Source organism: Propithecus coquereli, unplaced genomic scaffold (genome assembly GCF_000956105.1).
Source record: "Propithecus coquereli isolate 6110/MARCELLA unplaced genomic scaffold, Pcoq_1.0 Scaffold203, whole genome shotgun sequence".
Classification (NCBI taxonomy): Eukaryota; Metazoa; Chordata; class Mammalia; order Primates; family Indriidae; genus Propithecus; species Propithecus coquereli.
In genome coordinates this window covers 886,708-899,025 of record NW_012145301.1, presented here as the reverse complement: position 1 = coordinate 899,025, position 12,318 = coordinate 886,708, and the positions used below count along the sequence as shown (strand labels likewise).

Here is a 12,318-nt window from a genome sequence, read left to right as displayed (position 1 = left end):
TTCATGGTCTATATATATTAAAAAAAAAAAAAGATGCTGTAAAAAACATGCACCCAAGTAAAATGAAAGAAATCAGTATTCTTTGCTACACACCCAACACAAACTAACAGTACATTTCAAGCATGTAAAGCTTTTCTACAAAGTGGACATAGTGGAAAAGACATAGATTTACCGTCAGCCTCAAATTGCTGCTTGGTCACTTGCCACTTGAGTTTCCTTGGAAGGTTCCTTAACCTGTTTGAGCTTTGATTTTCTCATCTGCAAAAAGCAGATAGTAACATCTATTGGTGGCAAGCCAAGGGAGCATTATAGAAATCATGGAGGACTCCAGATGAGCTGCAGCTAGCCTGCAAGCCCTAGAGACTGAGAAATTCCATCTGTGACAGAGAGCTGGCAGCAGAGGCCTCAGCTGAGTGAGTGCTCAGTGAGTTGTAAACGCAGGTGGACTCTAACTTATGAGATCTCTGACATAATCATAGGACAGCTCGTCCCCATCTGTACCCTCCACCTGCCGAGCAGCTTTCACTCTGCCCTCCCCATCACTGGTTCCTCTGCTGCTGCCGTTAGGAAAGCTGTGGTGAACAAACTCATAGGTATTAGAGAGTACCTTGGAGAGAGGTCAAGAAACCAATTTAATGCAAAGTAAATCAACAAGACACCATTTTTCAACGATCAAACTAGCAAAGACATTTTCTTTTTCTGTCTTTTTTTTTCAGACCAGGATTTTCTGGAAAGCAAAGGCATGTTAAATGATAACACTCAAATTTGGCAAGAGTGTAATAAACTAACTTTCTTATGCACAACTGGAAGAGTGGGAACAGGTACAACCCTTCTGGAAAGCCACTGGACAAACAAATTGGAAAGGAGACATGGAGATGTTTAGAATGTCATGTGCTCTGCCTCAGTGATTCACCTTCTAGGAATTTGTCTGTAAAAAATAATATTGATCACACACGTGACCGAAGTTTTATGTCTGAGGCTGCTGCAGCCTCATTTCCCATGGCACAGGTTTTAAATAACCTAAATATTCATGCACAGAAGAATGATTAGATTACCAAATATATGCGTATAGTGAGACTGTGACTCATTCAGATGAAATGTTTCCTGAAGACAAGTTAATAAAATGGAGAAATGCTCATGATACATTATAAAGTGAAAAGTGGAGATGCAAAACTATATACACTGGAAACAACCCAAATGCCTATCAACAAACAGATGGATAAACAAAATGTAGCATATATGTACAATGGAATATTATTCAGCCTTGAAAAGGAAAGCAATTGTGCTATATGCTACAACATGAATGAACTTTGAAAACATTATGCTAAGTGAAATAAACCAGACACGAAAATAGAAATATGTATGATTCCACTTACATGAGGTACCTAGAATAGGCAAATTCATAGAGACAGAGAGTAGAATTGAGGTTATTCCACTACAAAGGCTGTGGGAGGAAGGAACGGGGAATTATTTTTAGCGGATATAGAGTTTCAGTTTGGGATGATGAAAACATTCTGGAAAAGGATAGTGGTGATAGTTGCACAATATTGTTAATACACTTACTGCCACTGAATTGTACACTTGAAAATGGTTAAAATAGTAACTTTTATGGTATGTATATCTTACCACAATAAAAGGTGCATTAAAAAACTGTTACACAAGTTTATTAAAAAATGCATGCTTTGTTTAGCTGGTTATGGTGGCACATGCCTATAGACCCAGCTACTCAGGAGGCTGAGGCGGGAGGGTCACTTGAGCCCAGGAGTTGGAGGTTGCAGTGAGCTATGATGATGCCACTGCACTCTAGCCCAGGCAACAGAGTCAGACCCTGTCTCAAAAAAAAAAAAAAAAAAAAAATCATGCTTTGAAACACAGCACAATGTATAATGACATGTTAAGATGTAATTTGGGCTATTGGTTGATTCATTCAAAAGAGAATTACGTTGAGCACCTGCCTGTGCCAGTTACTCTGCTGGTTCTGGGGACAGAGCTTGGTAAACAAGACAAATGGCCTCTTACTCCAAGGGAGGGGTAATAGATATTGAGGTTATAAGAAAATTCTTTCTTTTTCACCCCTTACTATATTTTCCAAGTTCTTTTCAATGGATATTCTACAACAGTTTTATGTTTGGGGAAAAATGCAATTGGAAGAAGGGAGACAGTTACAAAAGGCAATGTCGGCTTGAGATGGTTGTTCATTCTCCTGCTCTCCAGCTCTCTCCCTTGTTGCTCACACCATCCACATGCCTCATCCACACGGAAACGACTAGGTCCGATGATGGGGAGGGAGTGCAGGGGGATCAGAACTTAGGGAGCAAGAGACACCTGTGGTGCCTGCTTGGTCACCTCTCCCTGGTCTGTGTTGGGCTTTCCGGCTTCCAGAGACGTCTGTACCGCAGTGAGGCTGTCAACCCCACCCGCTCTGTGCAATGATAGTTTACACCAGTGTTCAAAAGTGCTTAACTGCTTCTCTTTTTTGGTGCCAGGATTTTTATTCTTTTAACAAGAATTCTGCAATAACCCTTGAATAATTGCTTTGACCTCCCCCTAGTTACAACAGGCCATCACACTTCTAGAGACCCACAAAGCTGATCTGAAAATAACCAGGCAGGGGTTCATAAACGCACTGGCTCAGCACCTTTCCTCCAAGAAATCGTTGCTAATTTAGGGCTCCTCTTACAACATAGCAAAACTGAAAATAATTTCAGGGGTTTGCAATGCAAAAAGTCCCCAGTGGCCTCATTTCCACATCCTCTCTCCATCCCTCCCCAAAATAATTGACCGTAAATTCTTGTTCATTCTTGTCTGATCTTGGCTGGGATTAGGGAGGGAGCCTGCCCTAGATGGATGGAACTCTGCTTTCTCCAGCGTGGGGTGCGGAGAGCCCCCCGCCTGCTCTGTGCAGAGGCAGGAGGAGCAGTTCGGATCCTGGGGTTTCCTCTCATCTCGCACAGCATCAGGCCTCACGCTGGCAGAGATGAAAGAGATCTGCAAGATGAGATCCCAGCGTCTTTGGCTGGAACCCTCCATTATCCTTCTGTACCCTTTGGCCCAGGGATCTATTTTAGGCAGTAACTTCCACTCCCTCTCTGTCAGAAACCTCTCCCGTCATTGAACTAGATTTTGGAGGTGTAGGAACATCTGGTTTTTGGACTGTGAGTCCCCTGAAGGCTGATCGCATGTTTAATTTTAGCTGTTGGATGAATGTTTAATTTATGAGTATCTGATGAATGAATAAAACCAGCTTTGATGGCTTCATTTTAATCTTATTCCCAAGACACATTTTAATCTCTGTATTTCCCCCACAAAAACTGACTTTTCTTCTTCTCCATTTCAATTCTTTTCATCTCCCCATTCCCAAAAACTCCAATTATCCACTCTTCCCATTGAGAGTTCATGATCTAGTAGCTTTCCCTAAGGAAGACTGTATGGTCTGGTGGTTATAAAGCGCAGACTGCCTGAGTTCAAATCCTGAGTGCTCCCCGGCTGGTTGGCACCTCTGTGAACCTCAATGGCCTCATTTGCACATTGGGGCTAATCACAGAAACTGTGTTATAGAGTTGTTGGGGGAAGGGTGACAAAACTAAAGCCCCATCATAGAACCTGGCAGCTGAAGAAAAACTCTACGAATGTTCCTTATTAGTAACATCTACATAGGCAATCCTTTCTTCATGGTCTTCGTCCAACTCTAGCCTTCATCACGAGAGGAGAAAATGTATGATTGACCTTCGAGGAAAATTCTGGAAGAATGGGTTGCTTGTTCCAGAGCAGAGGTGACCAAGAAATGTAACAGCTGCCCTTGCCAGCAACTTCCACCCTGAATGCCGTCTCACGTGCCTCAGTGCCTTTGAACCTCCAGCTGCTTGACCTTCTGCTCTCAAAGAGTGAACTTAGCAAAGCCCAGGCTCACTGAAATTCAGCACCCCTACTTATCATCCATATGCTACCCTGTGAACAGAAGGAAGCTGCAGCCTTGGGCGTACAAACAATCTCCCCAACATTCAGTAAGTGGCAAAGTGGAGATGTGATTCCAGGTCCACACAGGATCAATCGGGGACCTTTGGGCGACACGGAGCTGCTGGGGTTGTTCTTCATTTCCACTTAACCCACCACAATTCCACGAAATCTACCCTGCTTCTGACACTCCAGCCCCTGAGCCAGTCCTGGACTCCATGTGTGCAAAGCATGAGTCTCCCCACTCCTCACATACCTGGTGGGGTCTGAGAATAAGCCGGCAGCCCAGGGGCCCTGCCACAGCCTGGCCACCACTGCTGGACTCGGGTCACTCCCTGAGGGCCCTTGGGTCTTTGGCCTTGTTCCCGAGCCTGTGTCGTGCCTGCCATGGACAGATTTCAGGGAACTGTGCCTCTTCCTCTGGGCCTGAACATCCAAAGGCTGCCTGTCTCCCCCACTCCCAGGCCTTGCAGCCTGCTACAGACTCCTCCGGTCACCTGCAGCTTCGGAAACTAGGGCCCTCTTTCTTTCTTACTTCCCACCACTCATTCTGTCAAGAAGCTATAATATTTTGTATCCAAGTAGTCTCGGTTTCAACAAACCATAAGCTTGCTAGTGTCTCTTTACACAGTGAAATCGGACTGTCTACTCCAACTGTGACTTTAGGCAAATCATTTCACCACTCTGAGGCTTAATTTCCTCCCAGTTAAAATGAGCATTAAATTATATGACCTTTTAATATGCTATAAAACTCTGAATTTAGAGCTGAACATCTCTATTATCTAAGGATGCTGAGAAGGAAAAGGTGGTTATGGGGCTAACGTCATTTTAGTCTTTATGTAGGTCTGGCTGTCTTCCAGCGGGAGATTCTGAAAATTTTCTCCATCATAAACATTTCTAGTCTTTATCGTCACCACATATCCTCATGCTAGTGTTTGTTTGAGAATCACCTTTTCCATCTGTGCAAGCTACATCATACTGATCCTTTTTTTTTTAACTTTAAAATCCACCTTTGACACTTTGTAAACTCCCATCAGCTTTGTATATTAGGCTACTGGCGTGACAACCATGATACTTTCCTTCCATCTGAAAATGATTTGGAGACATAAAGCAACAAAAATAACCTTTGAAATGCAACATCACCCTGATGCTATTAGGGAGCACCGAAGTGACTGGATTTCAGCTATTTCAATGCTCTGTACTTTTTGTCTCTCAATATGTGCCGTAACTGTTGGCTAAATGATTAATTTTCATAGTTCCTTTCTCATTTCTGCTTCTTAGCTTTTTAAAAAAATTTCTTTGTTTCTTGGCGAGCAGAATTATTTCCACCACCTGACCATGAGTCATGACCTCATGCTCCTCTTTCAGAGCAGGAAGAAGCTTCACTAATTCAGTAATGCAGTCATTGAACAAATGAACTTCCACAATCCCCATTGAGTCCTATACTTTGCCAAAAAAAAAAAAAAAGAGAGAGAGAGAGAGACTCATATAGGCTTTTGGGGTCTTCACAATCCAAAACATCTATTTGAAACTAAAAATTAAATTATTCCATGTTTATAGGCATGTTGATTGGTAGAAAAGTATGAATCATTACGTGGATTTTTTTTTTTTGGTCCAACCCAATTCTGTATTTTCCTCTGGAGAAGTTGACTCACTGAGCCTACTTCCTTTTCCTGGAAACACAATCAAATGGATTTCCCCGTTGCTTCTAGGTGGGGCAGCACGGGTTGTCCCGGCGAGTGAATGTAGTGGAAACGATACTGCCCCTCCGGGGGAAGGAAGCTGTCTCCCCCTTCCCCCATCTGCTGACTTGATCCTACCAAGACGACCTGGAAACCACGTGTTGAAGACGGCAGAACTGCATGGAAGGAGCTGTGTGCCTGAGTTATTGTGTGGAAAGCCACCTGTCAAACACCTGATTGGACTGTGAGGTAATTCACTGGGGCTCTGGGACAGTTTGACAGCGCAGTTAGCAGGCCCTCGCTAATACGTCGCTCTTGTCCTTTAGGTTGAACAAATCGGACGCCGGAGCTATAGAGTAGCCTTGCTACATGGCGTGGTCAAAGATGGTGTTTCCCAAGAGGTTTGCAACACTCCTGCTGCTTACTCTGCCTTCACTTCAAGCAACATAATTTACATCTCCTCAGCAGCACAGGGGTCCAGAGAAAAGGGGTTCAAAGTCAGAAATACATTCTCTCCTTTCGATTTACCTTTGCTGCCCATCTGTGCTGGCCCCACAGTCAGAGCCCGTAAGCCTGTCAAGATCTCTGTCTATATCAGTATTTCGTGAATACAGAAAAATGGGCTCCCTGGTGTGACTCCATCTCAGAAACCAAAACAAACTATCCAAACCTAGCCCTTTTCACTTCTTTCAGGATCATTCAATAAACATAATTGGTTTTCTTTAGAAATAACATGGTTGTCTAATTTCCTTCAGTAGCGGCCGGTTAAGCAACATCTCTGGCTTCCTATGAGCTAACTCACCAGCTCCCTGGGCTCATTTTGGACTTTTCCTTTCACTCTTGAGATAGCCACAATCTCACATCTTTAGTGTCACCTCTGATTTTCCTGTTTAAATGTGCTTCCTCTTCCCTCTACGTGGTTTACAGATGGGGATGCGTCTTCACAGCTCCACGTGTCTCTTTATCTTCGGGAGTCTCCGTAACCGTTCCGTGAAAATGTTTCTCAAACCATTTCCTCTTGGGTCTATCTTTTCTTTAAGAGAAAGAATTTCAAAGTGAAACTCAGTAATGCACAGATCTGTTTCTCTTCTATACCACGGTTGCCGCCTACCGTTTCCTGAACCTTCCCTCCAGTTCACCCTTCACAGGATGACTTGAACACAAGCCACCAACTGCCAGCTCAAATCAAACAAGATAATGTCCAACTTGCTCTTTTTTTTTCCTCTCACACCTGTCTTAACATTTAAATTTCTCCATCCATGGATGAACAAATCGCTTTGGTACACTGTATCAGGAGCTTTGAAATGAGAACAGATGAAATGCAAGCAAGCTCACACGTAACTTGTGAGACTCACGTGTAACCGTCCGAGAATAAGAGGGGAAGTAGGATTGTCATCTGGTGTGTATGAAAAGTGCGCTCTGACAGGTAGAGGGAGAGATCACCGTGTGCCAGAGCCAAGGGAAGGTTTAGTAAAGATGGGACTTAGCCCGTAAGGACTGTTAGGCTACAGCAGCAGGAAGCGCAAGCATTTCATATGTGGGGAATATCATGGACAAAGGCACAGAAGCAGAAATACTAGTCACGATCACAGTGGGTCCTATTTATTATGCACCGATTATGTGCCTTGCACCATGCCAGGCCCTCCACATTCATTATATCCGACCCTCAGAGCAACACGGGGATTATGAAGTGGGTATTTTACAAATAAGAAAACTCAGTTTTAGAGAAGCACTGAATGGCAGAATCAGGATTCAGGGTCTGTGCTTCGCCCACTACATACGAATGTGGGGGCGGTTACAAAGGTGCTGCTCCGGGGAGCAGAAGGCAGTCGACTAGGCAGGTCTGTGAAGCTGGACTGTGGAGATGCTGGATGTTGAACACAGATGCTGGACTTGATGTGGCAAGTGACAGACTCTGGAGTTAGACAAGATCTGAATTCAAGGTCATGTTCCATGTTAACTGTGTGACTCTGGGAACCATAGGTAAACTTGCTGAGATTCAGTTTTCTCCTTTGTAAAATGTGTTCGACAGTACTATTAATTTATAAAGTTGAAAGGCTTAAATGAGATAACATGTTTAAAACTTCTACTAAAGTACCTGAGATGTAGTAAGCATTTAATATACGATAGATGTTTTTGTTGTGGTTACTGCTACTGCTACTACTGCCACCGCAATAGTGTTTAAGGAAGGTAATCTGGAGAAAAACAGCTAAAAGATATTTCCTGGAGAGATGCAATGAGAACCCGTGGGCTTCTCAGGATAGGGAGAGACAGGTAGGAGTGAATTTTTAAGCATGGCAAAGATGAGTCCACAGCACTTGGTGACTGATATAAGGGACAAAAGAAAAGGAAAGCCCAAAGATTATAAATTTAGGAGAATTTGAAGAGTGTTGATATAATAACACAATCAGAAATTAGGAAGTGAGTTAGTTTGAGGGTATGGATGATGAATTGAGTTTGAAATGATGATAATGCATCAAGGAATACCGTATATACTAGAAGCCTTGACCAAATACTTGATTCTGGAAATATAGATATTAGGATCATTATAACAAGTGTATTTATTGAAAAATAAAGATGAGCTAGAGCCTGGTAAAACAGGAGAAGACCAGGGATGGGGACTGATCCCTGGGGGAACGCGGTACTGGAGAGGAGTCAGTGAAAGACACAAGAAGGAGCAGAGGAAGAGGGAAGATGAAATGCAGACAACAGCAGTCACAAAACAGGAAAGGGATGCTCCAAAAGGCGAGGGAGGTCTACTGTGCCCAGGGCTGCCGAGGGGAGAAAAGACTGGGGGCTGGGAAAAGGCTTCTGCATGAAGCCCAGACTGGAGGGAACCAGGTGGGAATGAAAGACAGCAGACTCTGCTCATTCATTTGGGATGTAAGTTTCAGAGAGAACTAGGCTGTTGCTAGAAGTAGTAGCAAGTTCTTGGAGGGCCAATACCACTGATAGTCTTCAGAGTGAGCTCAGTTCATGTCTACCCCTTACATGGCACATCTCTTCAAGGACTGATTCCCAAATCTGTACCCTTTTCCCATTGCTACTGCCACAGTCTTAGCCTGGCCTCTGTCAACTCTTGTCTTCTTCTTTAGGTCTCACTGTTGCTACACACTTATCAACTTGATCCATTTCTGTGGTCCCCAACCCCTAGGCTGCAGACTGGTACCAGTCCGTGGCCTCTTAGGAACCAGGCTGCACAGCAGGAGGTGAGTGGTGGGTGAGCAAGCAAAGCTTCACCTATATTTACAGCCGTTTCCCATCACTCACATCACTGCATAAGCTCCACCTCCTGTCAGATCAGCAGGGACATTAGATTCTCATAGAATCAAGAACCCTACTGTAAACTGCGCATGCGAGGGATCTAGGTTGTGCGCTCCTTATGAGAATTTAATGCCTGATGATCTGAGGTAGAGCTGAGGCGGTGATGCTAGCGCTGGGGAGCGGCTGCAAATACAGATCATCATTAGCAGAGAGGTTTGACTGCGCAATAAATGTAATGCGCTTGAATCATCCCCAAACCATCTCCCTACCCCTACCCCGTGGTCTGTGGAAAAACTGTCTTCCATGATCCCAGTCCCTGGTGCCAAAAAGGTTGGGGACCACTGCATTTGACCCCAACCCCACCATTTCTGACAATGTCATGGGTCTGATAACCTCTAAGAAATCCTTCTAAGCTTGTCTATTTCTCCTTCAAAGATGTCATCAGGAAGGAAGATTATGTTACCTAAGTTATTTTCTTCTTATTTGACACAGATGTCTAAAAAAAGGATAGCAATCATTATTATCATTGTGGGTTTCATATTACTCCTTTCAAACACATTCAAAGTTCCTTAATTCCATCGTGAATTGTACCCAACTGTTATCAAACTCTTTTTTTGGAGTATGTGCCACGAGTAATCTCACTGGCCCAAAGCACCTTGAAAGCAGTTCTTAGAAGCACACTGCCTCCATAAAGCTTATACAGTCGGATTTCTCTAATTCCTGCCCTGATTAAGCATAGACTTCCATGATCACATCCCAGATATTAATACCTCTCTCCCAAACATGCTTACTTCATTTCATCTCAAGTTACAAACATCATGTACCAATGAACAATGTATTTATAGATACAGTCACTGCATTGTATAAGTCATTTCTTATTTTCCTTCTGTTGTTGGTTTTGCCCAATATGCTAACCTGATTAGCTTCATTTTTTTAATATATCACTTCATATCATACAGGTCAGAAACTGTGTCTAGCTCAGTTTGTCTAACTAGAGGTCACTCTCTAGACTACAGTTTTCCTGCACAATGTCATGTTAAAAACGGCACCTTACGAATGCTTTTTGTTGATGAGTTAATAATGATTGTGATCCCAATCATATTCTCTACAGGTTTTTTCTTTTATGGTGGCAACTAGACAGCCTCACTTTTCTTCTAATTTCTGCAAATCGACTGCAGTCATGGTTAACTTTCTTAATTGTCAGAGGCTCTAAGTTCCAGTCGTCTATCCAGAGAGTTTTAGTGAAGACCCTTTTTCTCAATACCTGTATCATAATGTTTTCCTGCTTTCCCTGCATGTTATTTTGCCTTTGGGCAGGTACAACAATTATTTTCTGCTCTTCTGGGGTTTCAGCACTGACTTCAGAGCACCCTTGTTCATCTCACTGGGAGAATCTCTGCCATCAAGCAGAGAGATGCGTAAAGCCCAGCCTTTACCAGAGTGTGACACATGGACATGATTGTAGTGGCTCTTGGTGACTGTTCCCTGTGGTGCGCACTCTCCACTCTACCACTGAAAAGATCTCCAGTTCCCAAAAGAAATGGTGGACTCAAGTATCATATCAAAAGAGATGGAGTCTTTCTGAGAGATGTTAACACAAATGAGAACAACGGGATAGAAGAGGTTTATTATAATAAGAAATTATAGGCTCTTAAGCTTGCCAAAGGGGGGATGATTCCCAACTTTTCCACAGTGAGATATTTATTGAGCTTAAAATGCTATTAATAATTTGAATTGTAAATCTCTGAAAAGAAGGGGTGAAAAAAGCTAATGGGATAAAATTTAACAAGGTGAGTCCTGAGTGTACATTTGAACAAATTTCACAAGTACAAGAAGGCAGACAGTATGCGTTGCCACATTTAGTTGACTACTGGTCGGTATGAGATAGCAGTGGGATGTGGCCATGTAAAAGCCAGAGAAAGTTTATGCTATGTTTAATAAGAGCAGCAGTCATTTAAAGTATGTTTTAGTTAAGAATGTATCCTGACCAGAAAGTCACTTACACCAGCTTAACAGTCAAATAGCAAGAAACATGGAGACAGGTGGCTGTTATTTTTGATTTGGCAACTTGACAATATCTCTAGGATTCTCTTAGCCTTTCTCTCATGCTTGCCACCTCTCAGTCACAGGATGGCCACTGCAACCCATGCTAGTGCCCAAACTCAAGGCAGGAAGAAGGCAAAAGAGGGGCAGCAGCCATGTTTGTCTTTTTCCCGGCATTCCTTGAGGATTTCTCACTATCTGGAAGTGCAATGTATGACCATTCTTAGCTGCATGGCTGGCTGGGAGAGTCAACGTTTGGGTTTTCCAACACCTGCATTAGACATAGGCAAGAAACTGGGCAACAGAGAGAGATCTTGTCTCTAAAAAAAAAAAAAAAGGGCATGGTGGTGCTTGCCTGTAGTCCTGGCTGCTCAGACACGGGCAGACACAGGAAAGACAATTGAGGAAAGACATACAATTAGTAAATAATAAAGCCAGGGTTCCAATTCAGATCAGGTAGAATCTAAAATTCTTGTTCCTCCCATTATACCACGTCACAGTGTTCAGGTCATGGGGACTTGGGAAGGAAGAATCATATTCAACTATGCTCACCACATTTATTTGACCATTAAAAAAAAAAACTGAAGTACAACATACATACAGGAAAGTGTTTACATCTAAGTGTATAGCTTGGTGAATTTGTCCATGTAATTTCATCAATAAACAAAATATTACTGCACCCTAGAAGACCCCTCCCTGCTCCCTTCAAGTTCCTAATTGACCCCACAGCTTCTAACAGCATAGATTAGTTTTTGCCTATTTTTATACTTCATATAAATGGAATTATAGGAATCATACAATCTGTCCTCTGTTGGCTCTAACTTTCCTGGGATCCAGATGGGAAGTATGTCTCAAGAACAGGGTAGAAGGTCATTTGTAAGAGCTAAGTTATAAGGCCAAAGCCAGATTGCAGTGGCATCTGGGGTGACTTGAGTCCTGAAATATTAAGCTAATATTTCAAGTCCCTTCCTGCTGGCTAAGATATTTTGGACTTGGAGCAAATGGTTCATGGTCTTTGGGGAGCGTTTTACACATTGAAGAATGTTTTGAAAGCTATATGGATCTTCTCCCCATAAGAAGCACATGGACAGATGTCTTTATCATAGAATGTCTTGTGCTCTTTTGGGTAGATGTCTGATAGTGCTATTGCTGGATCGAATGGTATTTCTATTTTTAGCTCTCTGAGGTATCTCCAAATTCTTTTCCACAGAGGTTGCACTAATTTGCAGTCCCACCAGCAGTGTAAGAGTGTTCCTGTCTCTCCGCATCCTCGCCAGTTTGATGTTTTGGGATTTTTTTGATAGAGGCCAATCTCACTGGGATTAGGTGATATCTCATTGTGGTTTTGATTTGCATTTCTCTAATGATTAGAGAT

At 42.9% G+C, this 12,318-nt stretch overlaps 1 long non-coding RNA gene across 2 annotated transcripts in view; it reads left to right on the top strand.

The window, feature by feature from the left end:
• LOC105810098 overlaps positions 1 to 6,295 on the top strand; it is a 32,753-nt gene extending 26,458 nt beyond the window's left edge. Inside the window, exons 1-3 of one of the 2 annotated variants that reach the window (XR_001137483.1) lie at positions 3,800 to 4,004; positions 5,667 to 5,885; positions 5,963 to 6,295. This is a non-coding gene — a long non-coding RNA (uncharacterized LOC105810098). Of the gene's footprint in view, positions 1 to 3,799; positions 4,005 to 5,666; positions 5,886 to 5,962 lie in introns of those variants that run through there. The other variant, XR_001137482.1, reaches the window with a different exon arrangement.
• The last annotated feature ends 6,023 nt before the right edge of the window (positions 6,296 to 12,318 follow it).